Source organism: Raphanus sativus, chromosome 2, assembly GCF_000801105.2.
Source record: "Raphanus sativus cultivar WK10039 chromosome 2, ASM80110v3, whole genome shotgun sequence".
Classification (NCBI taxonomy): domain Eukaryota; kingdom Viridiplantae; phylum Streptophyta; class Magnoliopsida; order Brassicales; family Brassicaceae; genus Raphanus; species Raphanus sativus.
Window position 1 is genome coordinate 8,363,717 of NC_079512.1, and position 13,826 is coordinate 8,377,542.

Sequence of the window (13,826 nt, forward strand, 5' to 3'; positions counted from 1 at the left end):
TGTCACCCTTGATGTATCCATCTTTGAGCTGAGCTATGTAGGCTGCATTGTCTTCATAAAGAATGGTCGGCCCATCCTTACCATTCGTGATCCCACATGCTGTCCGAATATGATGTGTCATGAGTCTCAACCAGACACACTCTCTACTTGCTTCATGGATCGCCAATTTTTCCGAGTGATTGGATGATATGGCTGATATGATCTGTTTGACTGATCTCCATGAAATGACCGTGCCTCCATATGTGAAAACGTAGCTAGTTTGGGACTTAGCACTGTGTGGGTCGGATTGGTAACCTGCATCAGCAAAATGCTTTCATGATATTCATGGTCCATTCGGATCATATGGTTTATCTCTCTTAGATAAATTCGACCATAAATGTCTTTGTATGTCCATGATCTGTCCGGATCATGACATCATCCATAATCCATCCGGATTATGTTCTTGTCCACTATATATCTTATTCATATCCTTTGACCAAAACTCTTTATGAACTTTTAGTATATGTCCACGGTCTGTTCATGAAGTGGCTATTGTGTTATAGTTTGAAGTTTAATAAAAACTAAGCCACTTTTTGGTCAATAGGACGTTCCTCTCACTTGGATGGTTTAGGTCGGATTTAAGACCTAGAGGAACTGGTCGGAACAAGCTGGACGGGATGGATTGGTCGGGACCAATGATGATTAAGGTCGAACTAGGTTGGACATGATCCTAGTCGGTATGGTTCCCTTTGGTCGTGAATCTGATGGATTCTCAGACCATTTGATCAATCTATTCTTGGTACGTTGGATCATAGATCCCAACATTCATATACGGCTAATGATCTCTATTATAGATCATCGTAGTATCTTCATAGCCTTTCCAAGAATCAATCATCTTAACCATCATTTCTTTAAATATAAGCACAAGGAATATATTGACTACTATATGGACTGATCTGAAACGTTCTTATAGTACTTTCTACTAAGCATCACTTAGTCTTATTATATCGTGTGTATGCGGCTGCATTTCAGTCCATGAACAACGCATGAACGATGTTGTTCTATGAGAACTTCTTTCTCATCTTTCAAGGTATTTTATATTACCTTTATATATATCCAGTGAGATATCAATTGTCTACTACATCTTTCTTATATGCCCAGATATTTATCAATTTCGATATTGGGTAGTAGCATTCACCACATAGGAATTTATTTCCTTGTTTCTTAGTCCATGTGAGTATCCTTGTGTTATTTAGCCATTCCATTGAATGCTTCATGTAGAAACATGTACGACCACTTGTCTGTATTTTCATGTTCTATTGCTCACGATTTTCTTTTCCTCACAAGACTCCTATGTTCACTGGTTAGATGGCGTCCATCTTATGTACTTGGCCAATACGCCCATCTCATACATTCTTTGGGTTTAACTCCACGTCCCATTTTATTCTCTATGAGTACTCTTACGTGGGTTAGTGATCCTCGCATATCTCTTATGCTCAAGTGCTTTCTCTTTATCACTTATGAGTGTGTGTATGTGTCGACACCTTATATAATGTTCCATCGCGTTCTATCGCGTTCTAGACATGATACAATCGATTGAGATTTTATTATTATCAGGATCATTGAATACTCTGTAGTTTGCAAGGCTACATTGTATGATACCTATACCTTAGGACCGGCCGGTCTTATCTCATTGTCTAGTATGGTTTCTCTTTCATGAACCGGATCTATCATTATGAGGACCTTATCTCTTTCTATCCGAGGTTCCTTGTATATGGAACATACTGGTCTATCTTGTATAGACTTATACATCAACTTGATTATGTCTCTACTAGGACATTTATATAGTGGTGCTAAGCTGGTATGACTTAGTCATTCTTTCGGGTCTGTCTGGCTATCATTCTTTCTTTGTTTATGGACGTCCAGTACATATATATCTGGTCCGAGGATCTTTGCCAAGATTTGGATGGTTAAAACCATTCCACTTTCACTTTCTATTTACCAGCTTATAGCTTTCTCCATGATGTTGGATAGTCGGATTCATCTTGTATGTAATCCGTGTACCTTGGCGACAATATGATCACCTTTGTTTGGCTCATGGTCTCATTGAATTCATGGGAGAAAGATCATGTTCTCTTATCCAACATATATTTCCGATTTTCATCTCATCCTTAGATGAGGTATTCCATCCTAGATGGCACATAGGTATGTGGTGGTTTATTCATAAAGTCTTAGGATGGTCTATATCTGGATTATGACCCTTTATCATCTTTAGACGGGAATATCTATGCTCACTTTATATGGCCTGATGTATCTTATCTTTTATACATGTATTCTTATTGTGGGAACCGAAATTCGCACTGTCGATTTTAGTTAAGTTAAAACGTAGGAAAACTAAGTTGACCTAGTTTTCCTCGAGGATCCCGGCTATCTGCTGGGCCATGCAAGACAAAGTTAATACGAGTCTAGTTTGGGAATAAATGCGTAAAATAAAGAGAGCAAAAAGAAAGAATCTTATTTCCGAATCTGCAGAGAGCGTTGGACAACAGGTCGAGATCTCGGCCGCAAGAGCTGTCGATCGTCGCTAGTCTCGAAACCTAGATCTAACCTAGTTGAGTCGCAGCTCGCTAAAAAAGGAAATAAGCGCCTAAGTTCTAAGTTGCTCTGGAGTGGTTTCTTTCTTCTGATTTCGGATCCCCCTTCCTCTGCTCCTAGCTTTGCTTATATACTCCCATATGACGGTCTATTCTTGATGGGCTGAGTCCGCTGCGGGCTGGACTTTTTCCATTTTCGTCGGCTTTTGCGTTTATCGGGAAAGTTGACATTTATCTTTTCAGAAAGTTGACATTTATCTTTTCGGAAGTTTAACATTTATCTTGTCATGCGAAGATAATTGTAAACCGTCGTATCTATCCTTTTAGAAAATCGTAAACGGGTTGTTCGATCGGGTTTGGTCCCTTTCGGGCCGTCTTCCGGTATTCCGCTGTTTTCTACGATTTCTTTGAAAGAATGCTCCTACTTGGATGTCGAGTCTTTCGGAAGATCTTCGATCCATTGCTGAGGCACATGGTGTTTTAAGATAACCATCACCGTTTTATACGAAGTTTACCTGTCCGTTGACGTCTTACGAGTTCTTTGGAATCTTGGAGCAGGAAAAGGAGTTTTGTTTGCGGGATCTCGGAAAGTCGTAAAACACGGATTTCTGGCGACCCGGAGGCCTAGAACTTACGCACGAGGACTAGCCGTCCGATGATCCGAGCCAGCACGGGGCTAGCCGCCCGGCGACCACGGCCAGCACGAGCGCTAGCCGCCGGAGGCCACGGCCAGCACGGGGCTAGCCGCCCGGCGGCCACGGTCAGCACGGGCGCTAGCCGCCGGAGGCCACGGCCAGCACGGGGCTAGCCGCCCGGCGGCCACGGCCAGCACGGGCGCTAGCCGTCGGCGGCCACGGCCAGCACGGGGCTAGCCGCCCGGCGGCCACGGCCAGCATGGGCGCTAGCCGCCGGCGGCCACGGCCAGCACGGGGCTAGCCGCCCGGCGGCCACGGCCAGCACGGGCGCTAGCCGCCGGCGGCCACGGCCAGCACGGGGCTAGACGCCCGGCGGCTACGGCCAGCACGGGCGCTAGCCGCCGGGTTGCGACGAACTGCCTACGTACCTCTTGCGAGGATCAAGCCATCTCGTAGTTCTATTTCTGTCGCGGTTGCTACTACTCCACGATTTCCGGCGCCTTGTCTGTTTCGGCTAAGTCGGCGGTCGCGTTGGGAGTTAGGTCATCCGTTTTCTCGGTGATGGACTCGAGGATTTTCCCGCTGTCCTGAGTCGTGGCCTGTTCGGACAAATCCGAGTTGTTTTTTGCTGAGTTCTTGGAGATACTCAGGTTCTTCTTGGTTCGCTTCGGGTTAGCTACTGGGGCGTTCCGATTGCTGCGAAGTTTATGTTCGGCTAGGAAGCAGAGTCGCGACTGATTTTGGCTTCCCCAGATTACCGCCGTTCCAGTTGGTGTTGGAAACTTGACGCCGAGGTGGTAAGTGGACGGGACTGCCTTCATGGCGTTTATCCAAGGAGTTCCCATTATGGCGTTATAGATAGCCGGGTTATCCACTACCGCGAATTCGACGATCTTTGTGACTTCTTTAGCCATGACCGGGGGTCTGATTTTTCAGAGGGTCATGGACGTGACGCCCGAGAATCCAGTCAATGGTCTTGGTTCTGGGATGACTTCTCCGAGGGGTATGTTCATCTTCTGCAGAGTGTCGCGGAACATGATATTGACCGTGCTTCCTGTGTCGATGAGGATGCAGCCGACTTCGAGATCCTGAATCACCAAGTCGATGACCAGAGGATCGTAGTGGGGTTTATCGAGTCCGGTCGTATCCTGTTCCTCGAAGGTGATTGCGTGATTGGGAACGTCGTCCTCTGGACACCATCCATGGCTTGTCTCGGCCTTCCGTCCGTAGGCTTTAATTGACGAAACGGAGTCCTGGTAAAAATGCGATCCTCCGATGACCATGTTGATCCTTTGGCGGTTGTTGTTGTTTCCTTCGCCGTCTTGTCTCCGTTCGCGTTTTTCTCCCGATTGAGTTCCAGGAGCGTTATTCTCGGGATTGGCTCCGTCGGTCTTTGGCGGACGGTCAAAATCTAGGATCAGGTCTTTCATGCTCTTGACCGTTGCTAGTTTGCCGTCAAGCAGCTTCATAATGAGTCCACCGCCGAGGACTTTGCAGTTGGCGGTGGAGTGACCTCTCGTCTGATGGAACTCGCAGCTGGAATTGTCCTTGTACGAGTTCCGCGTCCAAGTGTTTCCGACGGTCCTTCCTTGTTCGGAATTGACGGCGTAGTTATGCTCGCCTTGGACGTCTTCCCCTTCGTGATGGACGTACTTGTCGTTACGAGAGGTTTTCTTCTTGCCGGATGCTTTTGGCGGTCCATGCTTTTGCGCTAGGATTTTCATCTCTTCTTCCATGATGATGAAATCCGTTGCCTTGTGGAGAGTGTCCTGGATGGTGCGTGGCCTTTCCAGAGAAATCCACTTTTGGAATTTCGAGTTGTACCTGAGGTTTTTCCTCAGTGCGTCGATGGCGACTCTATCGCTGAGGCCTGTTACCCTGAACATCACGAGTTTGAACCTCCTTATGTAGTCGCGGAGCGGTTCATCTTCCTTTTGAATTAGACTCCAAAGGTCTACGTCGGAAGTTTCCCTGTCCATGAACATGGAGAATTGCTTCAGAAAAGCCGAAGCAAGCTGGCGGAAACTTCCGATGGAGTTTCTTTTCGAGTGTGAGAACCACTCGAGCGCAGCACCTCTGAGGTTCTCGACCAATAGGAGACAGCAGCCGATGTCCTTTTCCCGCTCCGGAAGTTTAGACCTTGCCATCGCAATCTGGAAAGACTGCAGATGTGCCTTTGGATCTGTGGTTCCATCATAGGTGGGAAGCTTTATTTTCCCAGGATCTGAGACTCGTGCGTCCGTGATTCAAGAGGTGAACGGAGTTTTTCTCGATTCCTCGAGGAGCAGGTCGATCTCGGGGGCAGTGCTGGTCGCGTGGTGAATCTGCGATTTTACCGCTTTCACCTCGGCTGCAGTTTTGGCGATGTACTCGCGCAAACCGTGGATTTCGTTGGCGCCGTTCGCGCTCCTTTGTCTACGTTGGCTGCGATAGGCCCGAGTCTGGTCCTCAGTCAACCTTTCTTGCTCTGACCAGTAGAGGTCTTCTTCCTCTTCTGTCATGGGTTTTTTGAAGGCTGCCGCCAGTCGAGCTGACTGACTTCGAGTCCTTCTGTGGTGGAGGTCGGCGTCTTCGTCGGACGGGTCCGATTGATCGCTGATATCCAGATTGATTCTTTCGACGTCGTCCCCTTCGTTGTCCCTTGCGGGAGGTGGAAGGTTGCCCGTCGTTTTCTTCTGCCCCGTCGGGGTGGTATCGTCAGGGACGAGTTCTGGGGATTTTCTCGGGGCATCTTTTTCTTGGTCTCCGGAAGTTCCGAAGTCGAGCCTCCTGACACGCCTCACCTTGGTGGATCCGCGCGGGAGTTTGCTTTTCGCTGTTAAGGTATTGACCTGTTTAGCGAGTGAAGCCATTAGTTTCTTTTGTTCTTCCGACCGTTTCTGGGCGGTGGCGAACAGTTCCTTCACCTGGTCCAGCATCGCGGTGTTTGCCTCGGCAGTGACCGTCGATACGTTTCCGGCAGGAGTCTTCTCAGCGTTGGCATCGACGGCTGATGCGTCGTGCGTTTGCTTGTCTTTTTCCGCGTCTGCAGACATGCTTAACTGGGCGTGCGTAGTTGCGAGAAAGATAAATCCGTGAATCCCCCTCCTTCTAGCGCCAAACTGTGGGAACCGAAATTCGCACTGTCGATTTTAGTTAAGTTAAAACGTAGGAAAACTAAGTTGACCTAGTTTTCCCCGAGGATCCCGGCTATCTGCTGGGCCACGCACGACAAAGTTAATACGAGTCTAGTTTGGGAATAAATGCGTAAAATAAAGAGAGCAAAAAGAAAGAATCTTATTTCTGAATCTGTAGAGAGCGTTGGACAACAGGTCGAGATCTCGGCCGCAAGAGCTGTCGATCGTCGCTAGTCTCGAAACCTAGATCTAACCTAGTTGAGTCACAGCTCGCTAAAAAAGAAAATAAGTGCCTAAGTTCTAAGTTGCTCTGGAGTGGTTTCTTTCTTCTGATTTCGGATCCCCCTTCCTCTGCTCCTAGCTTTGCTTATATACTCCCATATGACGGTCTATTCTTGATGGGTTGAGTCCGCCGCGGGCTGGACTTTTTCTATTTTCGTCGGCTTTCGCGTTTATCGGGAAAGTTGACATTTATCTTTTCGGAAAGTTGACATTTATCTTTTCGGAAGTTTAACATTTATCTTGTCATGCGAAGATAATTGTAAACCGTCGTATCTATCCTTTTAGAAAATCGTAAACGGGTTGTTCGATCGGGTTTGGTTCCTTTCGGGCCGTCTTCCGGTCTTCCGCTGTTTTCTATGATTTCTTTGAAAGAATGCTCCTACTTGGATGTCGAGTCTTTCGGAAGATCTTCGATCCATTGCTGAGGCACATGGTGTTTTAAGATATAACCATCACCGTTTTATACGAAGTCTTCCTGTCCGTTGACGTCTTACGGGTTCTTTGGAATCTTGGAGCAGGAAAAGGAGTTTTGTTTGCGGGATCTCGGAAAGTCGTAAAACACAGATTTCTGGCGACCCGGAGGCCTAGAACTTACGCACGAGGACTAGCCGTCCGATGACCCGAGCCAGCACGGGGCTAGCCGCCCGGCGACCACGGCCAGCACGGGCGCTAGCCGCCGCCGGCCACGGCCAGCACGGGGCTAGCCGCCGGGCGGCCACGGTCAGCACGGGCACTAGCCGCCGGCGGCCACGGCCAGCACGGGGCTAGCCGCCCGGCGGCCACGGCCAGCACGGGCGCTAGCCGCCGGCGGCCACTTCCAGCACGGGGCTAGCCGCCCGGCGGCCACGGCCAGCACGGGCGCTAGCCGCCAGCGGCCACGGCCAGCAGGGGGCTAGCCGCCCGGCGGCTACGGCCAGCATGGGCGCTAGCCGCCGGCGGCCACGGCCAGCACGGGGCTAGCCGCCCGGCGGCCACGGCCACGTCTGGAGTTGGCTGCTCGGTTCCTTCGGCGTGTGCGTGTTTTTGCATTTTTAGTTTTCCGTAGGTTTTTTCTTGTGTAGAAAATGTTTCTAGCAGTTGATTTCGAGATGATTAATCTCGAACTTAATATTTCCCGAGGTTTCTCGATTAACAATTAGTCTCTCGAGGTTGCTCTAACATTTTTCATGTTTTTCCGAGATTTTCGGACATCGATTTCGTCTTGACCGATTTTGACCCCAACACTTATGGTGTACCCAAGCTTATAGATTTTTGTGGTCTGGTCATGATCACGGGTTTTGTCCTCACTACCCTCATGATCAGATTATACTTTCATGTTGCTTGGAACAATGAAACCTACTGAGTTTCCCTTGTGTACATGTTTCACAATGTGAGATCGTATGGGATAACTCTTTGTGCCTTAGTAATCAAGTTCGGACCAGGATGGATAATCCGGTCATGCCATAAAGCGTATAAATTCGTTGGTGAACCTTACTGGTTACCTAGGCTTTTATGCCTTATCACACTGATCCTTAGCATAGTATTAGATCAGTAGGAAGAATGTAGTCTCGACTTCTTTTATATGTATGCCTTTGGCGATTTTCATAAGCTAAAGGAACATTTCCTTTTTCTTTACTTTGCCCATTGGTTTATTATTGAAACCATTTTGATGTGGCTTGTAATGCCATTTCGACCTTTACTCCCTCCTCGGCCATGATTGGATCTACAACCATGGTTATTGTGGTATCCTTGTCCACGGCCAGTGCCGTGGACAAGGATACCACAATAACCATGGTTGTAGATCCAATCATGGCCGAGGAGGGAGTAAAGGTCGAAATGGCATTACAAGCCACATCAACGGGTCTTAGGTGATAAATTCCGTGCCTCTTAAGGCCATGCCTTAGGCGTGGTGGTCTAGACATACTCTTCTCGAGTTTTCATTCTCATTTGTCAATCAAAAATATTTTTCAAGCAAATCAATCAATGAAGATAAAAGAAATTTTTTTATTAATGCTATGAAATTTTGAATGACAAAACACCAAATCATAAATATGAAATCAGAATGTCTAAAGACTTTAGACAATGGTCTAGCCGGCCACTCCATCTGTCACTTTGGATGTTGCTCCCATGGATTCTTCATCATCACTATCTGCCTCATAGCCGCTCATATCATCTTTCATCTGATTCATCTGTTCATTTTGAGATAAGTATAAGAACAGATCGTTGTATGTGGTGTAACCTTTATCTCGATAGGTTAGTTGTATGAATAGATCTTTTGGATCTGCTGTGGATAAAACTTTTTCAAGTAATTCTTCCTCTGTCAACTTTTCACCACAAAACATCAGTGTATGAGCTACTTTGGATAGAGCATAATTGTATTTTTCCACGGACCCAAAGTCCCGGAAACTGAGGCTCATCCACTCATGCCTTGCCTTTGGTAATATCACCTTAGTGTATTTGGACTTTAACTCTGTCCAAAGGCATCGAGAGCTTTGTATATATTGGTACTGATTTCTCAGTTCCACATTGAGATGATGGCGCATTACTGTTAATGCCTTATATTTCTCATTCTCGGTTCCATGATCATCCTTGATGATACATTCACTAAGACCTTATATCGTTAGTATAACCGAGATATTTATTGATCATCTTAGATAGTTCTCTCCAGAGATATCTAGGGTATCATAGTCCATGGGTTGGAATCTCAACATCTGAAATCATATCAAAATGATTTAAGTGTTAGTACATACAATTTCTGATGCCATTCGGCTATACAAGAAATAAAAGGCACTCGGCCAGTATGTAAACAATAAAGCCATATAGCTTGTGTGACCAATGCCATTCGGCTATTACACAATTAAGATCACACGGCCAGCAAACAAATAAGAGGGCCACACGGCCAGTTTGCATTCTCTTTAGAAATTTACTTTCTCATAACTCATCCATCTCTTAATCAACTTGTTTGATTTATAAATCCTTTGAAAAAAGTGGGATGGATGAGTGCATGGTCTAGCCATACCATATGGTATGCTACATCGACCCATGCAGTTTAATGGTCTAGTAGTACCATTCGGTACACTTCCTCGACCAAATAAAACGGATTGTGATTTAGTTGTACTGTGGTGCGCATCATCCATCACCGGTGATTGTGGATCACCGTGGATCATCGAGGATCACTGTGGATCACCTTGGATCACCTTAGATCACTGATCATCGTAGATCATCGCGGATCATCGAGGATCATCATGGATCATAGATCAACGCGGATCATCGTGGATGATCACCGGGAATCATGGGTGAAAAATCTAGTTGCACCTGAGGGTGAACATCATCGACCATTGATTTTGTTTTATGGTCTAATCGTACTTAAGAGTATGTATCATCGACCTTTACTTCATATGGTCTAGTCATACCTATTGGTATGCATCATTGACCTAAAAGAAAATCATGGTCTAGCCACACTATGGTGTGCATCATCGACCAAAAGATGTGGAAAACATTAACCTTATGTTTTGTTTGGACATATAGTGTGTCATCCTTAAAGGGGTATCACTTGTTGTCCATACAAAAAGAAAGTCATGTAATCACATGCTTTATATTTTAGGATTTATGGTTTCTTAAAATCAGATTTAAACTTTAAGGATTAGGGTTTAAAATTCAAATCTGATTTTAGGATTAGGTTAAACATTGACCTTAAGTTTTGTTTGCACATATAGCGTGTCATCCTTAAAGGGGTATCACTTGTTGTCCATACAAAACTAAAGTCACGTAAAATTATTAAGGGTTTAAGGTTTTGATTTTAAAATAAAACAAGAATTAAAATCATACAAAAATTTGCAAATATATAGAAGAATAAGAGAAATTGATCATATATAAAATTTATTCAAAATAAGTGTTTGAAATGAATAAAATCGAAGTTTTTTTGGATTAGTCTCCGAAATTAGAATATAAAACAAGATCAAACAACCTATAGTAGAACCTCTATAAATTAATTGTGTTGGGATTTTGAAATTTTATTAATTTATAAAGATATTAATTTACAAAAAAATTCTTTTTTAGACTTTATATTTTAAGATATATTATTATAAGATAAAAAATATTTAATTTTAGTGTATAGACATTAATTATTATACTTTGAAATTTGACACGTATATTAACTTATCATATTATTTGTGTATATAATATATATTGCATAGAATTTATATGTGGTTTTAGATATAATATTTCTAAATCTCATCAAAAATATATTAGGTGTTAAGAAAAGATAAATATAATTCCATTGTGAGTATAAAATAAACAATACAATAATAAGTTCTTTCTTATATAAAATATGTATTCATATTGATTATTATTTATAATTTTAATGGGACCGTATATTTACATAGAAGTTTTTTTTTTAATATCATCTTAATATTTTATTGATATGCGTCAAATTTGAATCGATGGAATTTATTAACTTATAAAAATTATTTATTGAGTATTAATTTATGGAGGTTCTACTGTAGAAGAAAAAATTTTTTTTTGTCTATGAACTTATTATGTAGTGTCTTTGTCTATACAATAAAAAATTATATAGTGTCTTTGTCTATATAGTATGCCGTGAAACAGTGAGAGTATATTTCTACACATAACCACAAATCTATATTCCATCCACTTCCGAAAGAATGAATTTTTAATTTACTTTTTGTTCTAAAATAATAGATTTTTTTAGAATGTTAAGATATTTTAGGGGTTAATTTTTGATAAATTCAGAGCTTTTGGTCCAGTTGTGATTAACGTGAGGGCAAAAAACTCAATATGGTGAAGCCACCAGTGTTTAAGTTCCGGTCATTGGGGAATGAATATTTCGATATCACCAGAGACATGAGACCGAGATATTACTTTCCTGATCCGAATTCAGACACTTCAGAAATCCTATTTTTAGAGCGGAACTCGGATTGAATCTGGATTTCAGATAATAATTTCCAAGCCTAAGTAAAATAAAAAATAAATTTAATTATAAGCATTCTTTATACTCTTAATATATGTAAATAATTTTAAAATCATTTTTCTGGGAACGAAAGAAGTACTTAGAGCTTGACTCGTGTAACCGTAGTGGTTGCGAGAGTTTGCAGATGCAGTTCTAAGCGTTATTAAGAGATTTGGTGCATTTGCAGAATAGTTATGAGTGACTAACTATCAGATGCAACCAAGGTTAATGATAAATTAACAATATATACATTTTATATAATTATAAAATGTTAAAAGTCATATTGTTATAATAAATATAAATTATATTATTCATTTTTAAAAACAATTATAGAAAAATATTTTTGTTTTAAAGTTTTATAGTATAAATAAAAATATAGTATATGTATTATTAGTATTTTAATTCAAAAATTTAATTGAATAGTTTTTTTTAATAGTCACTAGTTTTTTCAAAATGAATTTATTTATCGTCCTGCAATCACAAACTCTAGTTAAAACCATTATTTGAATTTGAAAGGTTTAGACGGATTTAAAGCTATTTGTAATGCTTTCTGATTACTGTAAAACGTTAATAACTGTTATCAAAAACAAAAATTATGTTCGCGGAAAACAGTAGAGAAACCAATCATATCCTTGATACAAGGTATAATTTTGACATATGTTGATGTTTGCAAATTTCTTAAATAGATATATAGTCTTTTTTAACACTAGATAAATAGTCTAAAAAGCATCAAGCACGCATTATCTTTTAATTTATGCAGTTTTTCATTACTTAAGCAATAAACTAGACAACAAGCTGGCCTTCATATTTCAGACGACTACTCTTACCAAAACTTTAGTTTTGTTTTTGTTTTTGATAACTTAGGAGTTGATCTTAGGCCTAAACACACTCTGACTAATCTTTTGGGGACACGCGATGCAAATAAGTCGAAAGCGTAGACCTATATCCGTGTGAGGTGTCGAGATATATCATGTAGTAGTTCCCTTTAGCAGACATAATCTAGATGTAAGAAGGAGTATCTCCTTACCATTGACAGGGCTGACCATTGACCAACATGTTCTCGACTAGTTTCTTTTTCTTAATATACCGAATCAATAATATTAAATCACAATGTAGTATTTTCTTGATTTCCAAAGAACTTTGACATTTTTGTAACATTCCAATTTTTATTAGTATAAAAAAATATATGCAAGTATATGTTAAATATAATTTTGTTTGACTATATGTCAACAAAAAAATATTTATATTTTCATTCAGATTCAAAGTTAAGGAAAAGCATGCTTAATTTTGAACAGTGGAACGATGGACGAAATATAAGAAGGATATACTACACAAATGAAGTCAAAATATGGAAAAAGATCAAGTGATAATTACAATGGATTTATGGGCTGAGAGAGAGAGAGAGAGAGAGAGAGAGAGAGAGAGAGAGAGAGAGAGAGAGAGAGAGAGAGAGAGAGAGAGAGAGAGAGTATCATTGGCACACAGAGGTGTAGAAAGAAGCGGTACTAAATTGTATTCACTGGCTATTTTTTTTACAACGAACGGTTGTTGTATTACTCAAATTTGAGGTGATCTGGATAACTAGACCGAATAGAAAAACCAATATAACACATTTCTCTATGAAATGATCTCGCACTCTTGGCTAGAAAATCCAAAATTCCTCCAGTTCAGTTACTAAACTTGGTCAAGCGTGAGGCTCCGTTATCATCATGATCAGATCTTTGCAATCCGTCCCAAAGTTCTGACGTGACGAATGTTGTAGCATACTCTCCAATGCCCATCATAGTGCTTCAGTTTCTGAATGTAAAGTGGTCTCTCGCTGGCGGTCTTAAGTTAAATATTCTCCAAACTATCCATCCAAACCCAACCAAAACCAATGAACTGTGCCGAGGAGGTCCATGAACTATCCACCATACAAATATTATCCAAACTTATGGCTTGGGATTCCTCCATATTGTGCTCTTGTGGAATGGGTGTTATCATTTCATTTGCATTAAACTAGGCTTCACATTCACTTTTCGCATATCTGACTAGCTCCATTGGATCTCTGTCTATCCCTCTAAAGAGTTTATCGTTCCGAACCTTTCAAATATACCAAATTATCCAGGGATAAGGATCCATGTCTAATTCTGGTTCGGCGATGCTATTCTTCCTCCAGAAAAAGTAATACATGTTGGCATAAATAATTGGTAGCGGAAAGATATTAGGACTAGATGGTGTCGCTGATAGAGACCATACTTGCAGAGCTGGAGGACATTCGAATATGGCATGA